This window comes from Aplidium turbinatum, chromosome 14, assembly GCF_918807975.1.
Source record: "Aplidium turbinatum chromosome 14, kaAplTurb1.1, whole genome shotgun sequence".
NCBI lineage: Eukaryota > Metazoa > Chordata > Ascidiacea > Aplousobranchia > Polyclinidae > Aplidium > Aplidium turbinatum.
Genome location: NC_137485.1, coordinates 1,343,010 through 1,353,318, shown reverse-complemented (window position 1 = coordinate 1,353,318; position 10,309 = coordinate 1,343,010).

Below are 10,309 nucleotides of genomic sequence, written 5' to 3'. Positions count from 1 at the left end.
CCTGATAAAAAGATTTTTTTGCTTGTATTTGTTAAAAATAGATTGTAATATTTTTTTGTGTTGAAGCAGCACGGCTGTTGCTCGGACGCTTGTTCGAGAGCGAGAAATCAACAACATTCGTGCTTCATGAGCAGCAGAGTTTCACTTTGACAGACTCCTGGTTGAGCACTTTATTAGCAAAAAATATTTTTCTTGAAAATGCAAAGAAGCTTTCTAATCAGCTGAAACAAAATACGGAGCTGGTATACCGTACAAGCCCCCCCCCTCTTGGTAACTCATGACCAGGCGCGAATCTAAGAGTTTTTTTCGGGGGGGGCCAGAAAATTTGAAAATCAATTAAAAAGAAAGAAAAGGCTAAACAGATATGAACAATGATACTACGACATATACGATATGCTATAAAATAGACATTAAAAGAACCATTTTCATCAATTGTGATGCCGAGGGACTAATATCAGCTGTTTAGAAGCTTATCAAACCATTTGATGCGGAAACATACAATTTCTACAATTTTTCACAAAATTTTGGGGGGGCCCGGGCCCCCCCCATAAATCCGCGCCTGCTCATGACAAAGAGGAATTGACCAAAACATGTGGATTGAAGTGTGTGAACAGTAAAGCAAAGGTAAAGTAGTTTCACCCTATATGTTTGGTCGAGTCCTGTCTTTGTCATGAGTTACCAAGGGGCGGGGGACTTGTATACCAGCTCCCAAAATACCATAGAACAGTCAGTCACCCTACTGTCCTATTGCGCAGATAGAGCTGTCTGTTGATTTTTTAAATTTAGGTCAAGTTCATTTGTTTTTGCTGATAAAACAAAAAACTCAGTGACTCTGTCATTACAATCCAATGCCGCTCCTATTGTTTTGCTATTTGATTTTCTTCCACGTCATTGCTTTGCGGATCATCTGCCTCCGCTACCTCTGCTTCCACGCAACAACAAACATATTTTAGAGTTTCCAAAACGTATTTTAAAATGATCAACTCAGAACGAGAGCAGTATATTTCTTGTTTCACTGCTGTTTTAGTTTTCATCCAGAGGACCAGAGAGACAGAGTCAAGTTCAACTTAAATTTAATCTGCAATTTTTTCTTCACAGAGGGCATATCCATGATAATAGCGGATTTAGAATAAATGGAATATCATAATTTAGTCGACGTAAAAATCATTATCAAAGTGAAACTGACAGTTTGTTTTGGATGATTTTTCTGTCTGGTCTGCGTATTTTTTTTCTTGCCGACGTTCTTGTTTAGATATTTGACTCTGACAATCAAATTACGACAATATTTTTATAAAATTTTGTTTGCTGTGGTGTAAAGTACAAGTTGAGCTCAAAATCGAATGATTGATTGGAGTTTATTTTGTTGCGAGTAGTAGGCCTAGGCTTAGGCCTATAAATAGCCTAACGCTGCTTCCTGTCTGTTGTGGGTTCTAGATTGTTATGGTGCTATTTTATTCGGTGCCACTTTAACAAGAAAAAATTCTGCCACTGAATCTGAAATGTCGAACCAATCAGAACATGTTATAAGAGGCTATCCTCTAATTGTGACCCTTCTAGCACTCAGCCAGAGAGTAAGTTAGCCTAATCCTTGTTTTGAGCTTTATTTGGTAGTTACAGAAGAAAAAAAGAGTAGCCTAATGGTAGGGATGGCAATCGAATCCATGTCATGGAAATGACTACTTTCTAGCCCTAAGCCAACCAGCTAACAGAGAATCCATCACTTGATTGGAAACTGGAAGAATAACTAAATTTGCCGATGCTTGACATTTGTCGCATTAAGAACAGGGAATCAGCTGATTCAATGACTGATATTGTCAGGCCCGGATTAAGGTCAAATGGGGCCCCTGTGCTAATGAATTTTATGGGGGCCCTTACCAGTTTACGTGGAGGGTAGGCCTAATGGAAGTGAGCTGGTTTCGCTTGCAGAGGAAACCGAGCCTTGCTTAGGTAAGTTAGATAACTTTGAAATAGCAGGTGATCGATGATTAAATGAGCATGCGCAAATTAAGTCAACAATGTTTACGTTATAATAATGGATGCAAAATCACACACATTAAATCAACGAAACCGTGCAAGAGATAACATTGTAGCAAAGGACCACTGTTAGTAGCCTACTGCACACTACACTGCAAATTCCAATGAAAGGTTATTCTGAATTTCTATTCTAAACTTCTCTTTCATACACTACTAACTACCAATAGGATTTAGAAAACTAACATGAAATTCAGTCGAACGACTTTTTTCTGGCTTTCTTTGCTGCAAAGTCTTTGTTGCCAAAGAAAAAATACAAGAACCATATTTTTATTTCACGTGAAGGGGGAGTGATAAATGTGTTACTTTTTTTAGACAAAGGGGCCCAACTTTTCTTAATTTTTTTTCTTGAAAAATTTTTTCAGGAAAAATTTGTTATTTTATTTTATTTATTTCATTTTTAGGAAAAGTGGAGCCCTCTGTCTGCGGGGCCCTGTGCTTTAGCACACCCTAGCACAATGGTTAATCCAGGCCTGGATATAGTCTTTCGCAGCTTCCTCTCTGTTGTGGTATGTAGCAGTGGCGTATATTCAGGGTGTTCAAGGTGTGCACTGAACACCCCAAGAAATCCAGAAAAAAAGAAAATTTCCATCGGTTGTCTATGTTCTTTACTTTCATGATATTCTAACATCTTGCTGCATGCTGATTGTTTTCTTTTCAATTGCAAAACTCGTCCCCTTCTAATTTTAATACTCCAACGTTTGAGGTCATTGCCTTTAATTTTTTTCGGTCATTACCTTTAAGCTGGGTGTGTACTGACAGCTTGGCGAGTGCTATTTAAAATAAACAATTAAGAAAAATGACGTCACAAGCAGGGCCGGATTCAGGCGGGGGCTGATGGGGCTGTAGCCCCAGGCCTATCAAAAAAAATAGGCCCACCGATAACAACTCACTAAGAGCAACTGACATGCTTATTATCAGGATCGAAAGAATAAAGGACGAATATCATAGAACGAATGCTAACTGTGTGAACCAGTGGTTCTTAACCAGAGGGCACGCCTTCCCAGCGGGGCGTCAGCTAATTTCCAAGGGGGCACGAGACCTAGCGTGCTCTACAACTTTATCTCTGGTTTTAAGTCAGGCAAACATCTCACTTACAAGTTAATGTGGGCTACTTATAAGCAGAATTTATGATGTCATAGTTTTTCATAAAACTAGTCTGGCGCTGCAGGATAGCAAAATTACTTTGAATAAGGCAACAAATTTGCTTCAGGGTCTACATGACTTTGTTCAAACATCAAGATCCCAATTTCAAGAATTCGAAGAAAAGGGTAGAGTATTTACTATTTAGTAGCTGTCATCATTATATTGAAGAAATTTCAAGAAAGAAGAGAAGAAAAGTATGCTTGGATACTGGATAGCGAAGGTGGATCTGAAGACACATCACTTGATTCATCGAGCAGATTCAAAGTAGACTCATATTTGCCAATCATTGACCAAATTATTTTGTGTATGAAATCTCGAATTGCAGCATACGATCGTCTTCAAATAAGATTTTCATTTCGGACGGAATTAAACTGTAAAATTGAAGAGAGTGCTAAAACATTGCTTCACTAACATCCAGATGATCTAGAAAAATCACTGCCTGAAGACATGATTCATTTTTCTGCACTGCTAAAACAACACTATTTAACAGCGAATGCAGCAAAGAAACTCAAATGTTTAGATTCATCAATGGAAATGAGTTTATGTATGCATTTCTTAACGTATCTGTTGTACTAAGAATGTAGGTATCTTTGTCTTATGACTTCTCATTGTTCGAGCAAGCGCTCATTTTTAGTGCTTAAAAGAGAAAAGAATCAACTGCGTTCATTCATGGGCCAGAAAAGGTTGCATTCCTTAGCTCTACTCTGCATTGAAAACAAAATTTTAAAACAAATAGACACCGATAATGTTATTAACAGCTTAGCTTTGTCTAAATCCCAAAAACATGCATTTGAATGTGTTTAATAAGTAGGCTAAATAGGCTACTGTACTTCGGTATAATTTTTGTTATTTCATTTTAATTGCAATTGGTAGCCTACAATGAGGGAAATGAAATATAGGCCTCAGATTTCCATACAGCCCCAGGTCCATCAAAACCTTAATCCGGCCCTGGTCTCACAAGGCAGCGAAAACAGCAATGGTTTTAGGTCAGCCAGGCTGTGCAGTGTGCACTCGCTGATCTGAACACCTTGGCGCGTCATTGGGGGAATCCCAAGCAATAGCAAGTTTTAGCTTGTTGGATTAGAGTTTGAGGTGATCAGAGTTGGAAACAAGATAAGATAAAATGTTTTTTATGTACCAAGTGCCAGTAAATTAGGACTAGCTTGTCTGAATCTGCAACAAAGCTTATGGCAACAGCCAATATCATTGATGCACCATTCTAAAACAACACATCGAATCGTTTTGTAATTAGAGTGTTTGTATGTTACTGGTATTGTACCTTATTGCTGAAACACCTTTATTATGTAGCAGGTGCCAGCTGACTCAAAGTCGCTTTCTGTGTCTCCTGGTTTGTATATATATAATAAAATGTGAAGCCAATGAACAAAATGATACCGGTACTGATAATAAAAAAATTGGCTAGTGACTAAAGCTTGTTTATTATCGAGTTGCTTTGCTATTGTTTTTTGTTTTAACTTTCACCTGTTTGTTTTTAATTCGCTTGTAGGCTACATTTCTCAAGGTGTTGCGAGTTGCGACCGTGTCTAATCCTTGCATAAAGTAAATCATTTCCATCTCGAGCACGCTTTAACTTTCGCGTTTTTTCAGACTCCTGCTGTGTTATGGCAAGTACCTACGGTAATATTGTTCGTTTTGATGGTCGGAAATAAAAACTGAACTGAAGTATGTGACTTTAGAAATGCAACTTAATGTTTGATATTATTAAGTCTTTCATTCAATGCGCTGTCAAATAAATATCTATTTTGTATTCTTCTCCATTCCGACAACATTATTTTTGTCAGTTCTGTTCATGTTCAGAATTTGTGCTGAAAATGCTCTCAGAACGCACCAAATTCAATGTTAATTTTAAAAATTATCTGGGGGAGGCCCCCCAGACCCCCCGCTGTTGCTTTGTCGTCACTGAACACCCTGTCAAAGTGGTCACGGTACGCTACTGGTATGTAGATGTCTATTGTCTATATGGGGCTATTTTGTTCGTATTATGTATAATTGTACCGTGCTATTCTTGCAACAGACGAAATAAAAGTTTTCTCTCTCTCTCACTCAAAGCAACCAAAGTCTATCGTGGCCTACTTTTCGTTGTTTAGTCGAAGTTGAAATCCCGGGTTGAAATTTAGTGAATTTCTTACAATTACATTTAGTCCGCCCCGAAAGCTCAGTTGGCTAGCGCGTGACTTCGTGAACGAAGTAGTTTCAAGATCAAGCGGCGCTGGTTCGACTCTCGGGGTATGCGCTTGAGCGATGCATTCTAAGGACTGCTATCCATTTAGCGGCACCTAATGAATGGAATAATTCCACGGCAACAAGACTTCAACAATCGGAAAACTTCACTCTGCCAATCTCGTTAATCGGCCCTGTGTCAAATGCACATGTATATTCTGCAAAGGCTTTGTCAGTCCGAGGATAAAAATTCAAACCAACCAACCAAACCAATTGTTGTCGGATTCCTCATGAGAGCTAAGGTTAAGCTAAGGTTAAGTTAAGCCGAAAACATTCGACTGTTGAAACTGTAGCTCCTGCGAGCTTTACGTAGCCTACATCATTTCTACGTTTGTAGACGTCACTTATTATTAGTTCTAGAATCTGTGTAACCCAATGGCATACGAAGGGGGACCATTGGGCCATGCCCCCCCCCCCCCCCGTCAAAAAATGTTGATTTTTTGAGTTGCTGTGATTGTGTAGTGCAAACATGTTATTGTTCAAAAGTGGTCTTGGGTAGCAGGGCCGTATTAACCGCCCCTTGTACCTCCCGGGGGACACGACTGTTTAGGGGCCCACTCATTTTAGCTTTTTTAATTTTGGCTATTTGAAATGAAAAAATGCTGTAAATATTGCTGCAGAAGCTGGATATTCAATAGCTTAAATTAAACAAGGCCCTACTTAACGCTTCCAAAACCCCAGTTAGTGGGCCAATATCTCTGTTTAGGAGCCTACTCATATTCGTATTTAGTTGGTAGAGCGTTTTTCGTCGATTTTAAATAAAACACATGTGATAATACTGCTACAAAAACTCGAATTTCATAGCTTAGGCTGCATCCATCGGTTTTGTGTTGATCATCATTTAGAATGACTATTTAAATCAACGAAAGCAGCTAATCTATGCTATTTTGTTGGAGTTTACAGAAGAAATAGTTATACGCTCTCACTTTCTTAGAGAATGTCTTTCAACGGTTGATAGCATGCAGTGACGTTCGGTGGCTTAAATCGTTGGGAAAGCAACTTGGAAATATGCTGCAGCCTGCAGCAAGGTAGTAGGCACGAAAGGAGTAACCGTCGGGCGAAGCCCGAAGGCGTGTTGCCGAAGGCAACACTTCCAGCGGGGGTCTGGGGGGCCTCCCCCAGAAATTTTTAAAAAACACTTTCAATTTGGTGCGCTCTGAGAGCATTTCCAAAACAAATCAAAAATAAAAATCTGTCAAATTGTGCTTCGCCTATGTCGTGATCATACATCCATTTAATGTTTAGAAGTCATGAACAATCTTAATTTTAACGTTGCAGGACCAAAATCCAGTGTTACACATGGAATAATAGTTGTCTAAATATTTAATTCGTCATAAATGTTCATTCTCAGATATTCAGTTAGGCCTACACTACAAAAACTAACACCTAGGCCTAAACATTACAACCGCAAGCAATTTGTACAAAAAGCTGGATAAGTTTGCCTCCTGCGTATAGAAGCTTAACGAACTAAATATTGCATCCGCACCTGAACGTTCATTGGCGAAGTAACGTTATATCAACGCTGTAGAAAGGGCAAAAGCATGACTATGAAAGCTGGTAAGCTAAAGCAGAGATGGAGGAACCACGTGGGCCTGGGCCCACCCACTTTTGAAAGCCAAATATTTTTGAAAAGGTAGCGAAAGATTTGACCAAGATAACCTGCAGTTTTTTGTGACATAGAGAAAGTAATTTTAGCTGCAGCAAGGGTAGAGGATGCAGCAACTTTGTCTCTAAAAGAAGGCTCTTAAACTAGGCTAGATGGATGGGGATATTGTTGTTAATTCTCTCGAAAACAAACTCAAGCTGTTAAAATAGATAAAACATTTACATAAATCTATCAAAACTGATACAGTTTTACCTGAAAATCCCTATGTTTAATGCTACTGCAAAAAGGTATTTTTCGTGCCACAGACTGGTGAAAAATTACTTAAAAAGAAGATTAACCCAAGAGCACTTGAACTACCTCAATTTGCCAAGAATTTATTGCTTTCAATGATCGTATTATTAACTTTTTTAGGAAAAGTTTTTAAATGTAACACAGTAGCAGTCACCTATATAGTGACAGTTGAAGGAACCTTGTTGTTGTTTGATACCAGTAGGCCTATTATATTTGTATATTGGTGGTGCAGCTGTTGTGTATGCACATAATACTGCAGGCTGTTACTCCCGGATAACTTTGCTAACTGTTAAATATGTCTATATACCAGTACCGGTACTCCGGGTATTGAAACTTTGTGGTAATTAGCTGTGCATTGTTGATGCCAGTATTATTTTGCATTATTGGTGCTGCAGCAGTTACATATGCCCACAACCTACCGTATAATGCTGCAGATTATTTATCCCAGGTAATATTATAACTGTGTGTGTTGTTTCTTTTTTATTTGTGTGTTCATCGCCATATTTTGTACAGCACTATAAAGCATAGAGAAATAAAACATAGCAACCTTAGCGGGTTTACCATACTCTTTTTAAACACAAAAATATAACATAATTAAAATAAACTCAAACGTTTTCGACACGTAGCTACGTGTGTCCTCATCAGGAGTTAAATCTGCAATAGGCCTATACATAAAATGAAAAATCGGAAGATAAATTTGACTTTGCACTGTAACTGTAACGACACTCTGGACTGAAAAGTACAAACTGAACAAATGATTCGAGAATGATTACGAGTAAATTATGCGGTGGGAAACAGATCACATGAGGTATAGACTACAGGTAGTGCCGGTCTTAGGGTATTTCTGGCCCTGTGCGGAATATGCTTTGCGGGCCCCAATGACAATGATCCAATTCAGTAGCGTAGCTAGGTATTTTGAAAGGGGAGGAGAGTGGTTTGACGGTCGGCGGGCAAAGCCTGATGGCGTGACCGCCGAAAGCGACACCCAGCGGCGGGGGGTCTGGGGGGGCCACCTTCAGAAAATTTTGAAAAACTAATTTGAATTTTGGGTCATTCTGAGAGCATGTTCAACAAAAATTTGGGTACCGTATGAATATTAGCCTACTGAAAAATGGTGTTGTCCGGTGGCATAGCAAAAGGATTAAGATCACGCTTTCTTAGGCAATCGGAGTAACGAAATCAAATTTTGACCTATTTCGTCCCCTGAAAAGATCGAGAGAAATTTTGAAATGTTTGCGGCAACCCCGATCAGCGACTTCGGTTCTGTTGTTTTTTTCTCGATCTTTTCAGGGTACGAAATGTTCAGGGGACGAAATAGGTTGTACCCGTTCTCTATGTTTTCTTGTTGCTAATTTCTTTGTTGAATTCACTTGTTGAATTTTTTCATTGGAAATGACAAAATTACTGCATTTTCTGAGTAAATTGCGGGCCCCCTAATTCGCGGGCCCTGTGCGATCACACGGTTTGCACACCCCAAAGACCGGCACTGACTATAGGCATTGGAATAACAATTAAAACACGCACAAAAGGAACGATGAGCCACAGGCGAATAACTGCCGGTTGAGAGATGGATTGTTACGTTTGATTCTTAAGGCTTCCATGATCTTAGTCTGAAATTCAGATCTGCCTCGAGAGATGATTTTAAATTGGCCGATCGAGACATTGTCAGTGCACGTTTCACACTCTTTAATTGCACTTTTAGTTGTTAGGTTTGGGTTCAAGTGCTCCCCGGCCCTTGTCAACAAATGTCTGGTTGACATACCAATGTATGTGTTGTTGACATACCAAAGTTAGATTGACTTTGACTGCTGCGCCTCTGGGCACACTTACTTTTAAAATGGTTCCTCCATCCCTGGGCTAAAGTAGGGGAGATGTGTCACCAACGGGTCATTTTTCACATATTTGTTATTTTCTCTCCATACAAAGGTCATGCATCCTCCTTTTTTGGCATAACAGTAGGTTACATACCCTGGTATATTCAGCCAAAAAAGTTTTTTAATTTTCCAACTACTAACTGCCGAAAAAAAACTTTTAAATGATAATAAAAAGTGTCCCGTTGGTCAAACCCCTATACGACCAACGGGCCACTGCTATTCGACCAACGGGTCACTTCTACTTGGCAAAAAGCTGATGCACTGGTGCTTATTTTGGACTATTTAATACACGAACAACATACAAACAACACAACAACATGAGCAACAAGCACTAGAAACATGCTTTTATTATGAAATTTCATTTCATATTTTCATATTCAATTCAATTTCATAATATGAGATTCAAGGGTTTTTGGTGTTTATTTTACTCTTTTTAAATCTCATATTTTTCTAAAGTTGCAGAAAACTGTAAGATAGGCTACCAGACAGGTGTTTTGTAGATGCCACGGGTGTTGGTGCAGTAGTTTTCTCACTATCCATTGATTCATTCTTTAACATAACGAGCCAACGTTGTTCGTGGTATATCATATTTTTTCACCGAGTTTCGAACAGAAATATTTTGTTTCAAAACATCTTCGACAGCTTTGTTGAGATTATCAGAAGTAAACAACCCTGTTTTATTGCTGTAGCTAACTGCTCTTGGCTGATGCTGAGCTGCGTCGGAGTCTGCCTCGCTTTCTGACCTAATCTTATTCTGAAACGATCCCTGTTCCATATCTAGAAAGCTAAAACCTCAATTGCTAAGGTAACAGGGATCAGTTGTCAGTAGATGTTACAGAAAATATATTTCGCACTTATTCAGTGCATCCAATAAGTGCACTGAATAAGTGCGAAATATATTTTCTGTAACATCTACTGACAACTGATCCCTGTTACCTTAGCAATTGAGGTTTTAGCTGTTTTATTGCTAGTTGTTTTAATTTCTGACATCTTTAGTCTGACTACATAAAGGAAGACGTTGTTGAACAATTAGCTAGTGACCCACTGGTCAAACAGGTGGTTGGTCCGTTGGTCAGATACATGATAGTTCTTGGATTTTATGACCTAGTTTAATGATGGA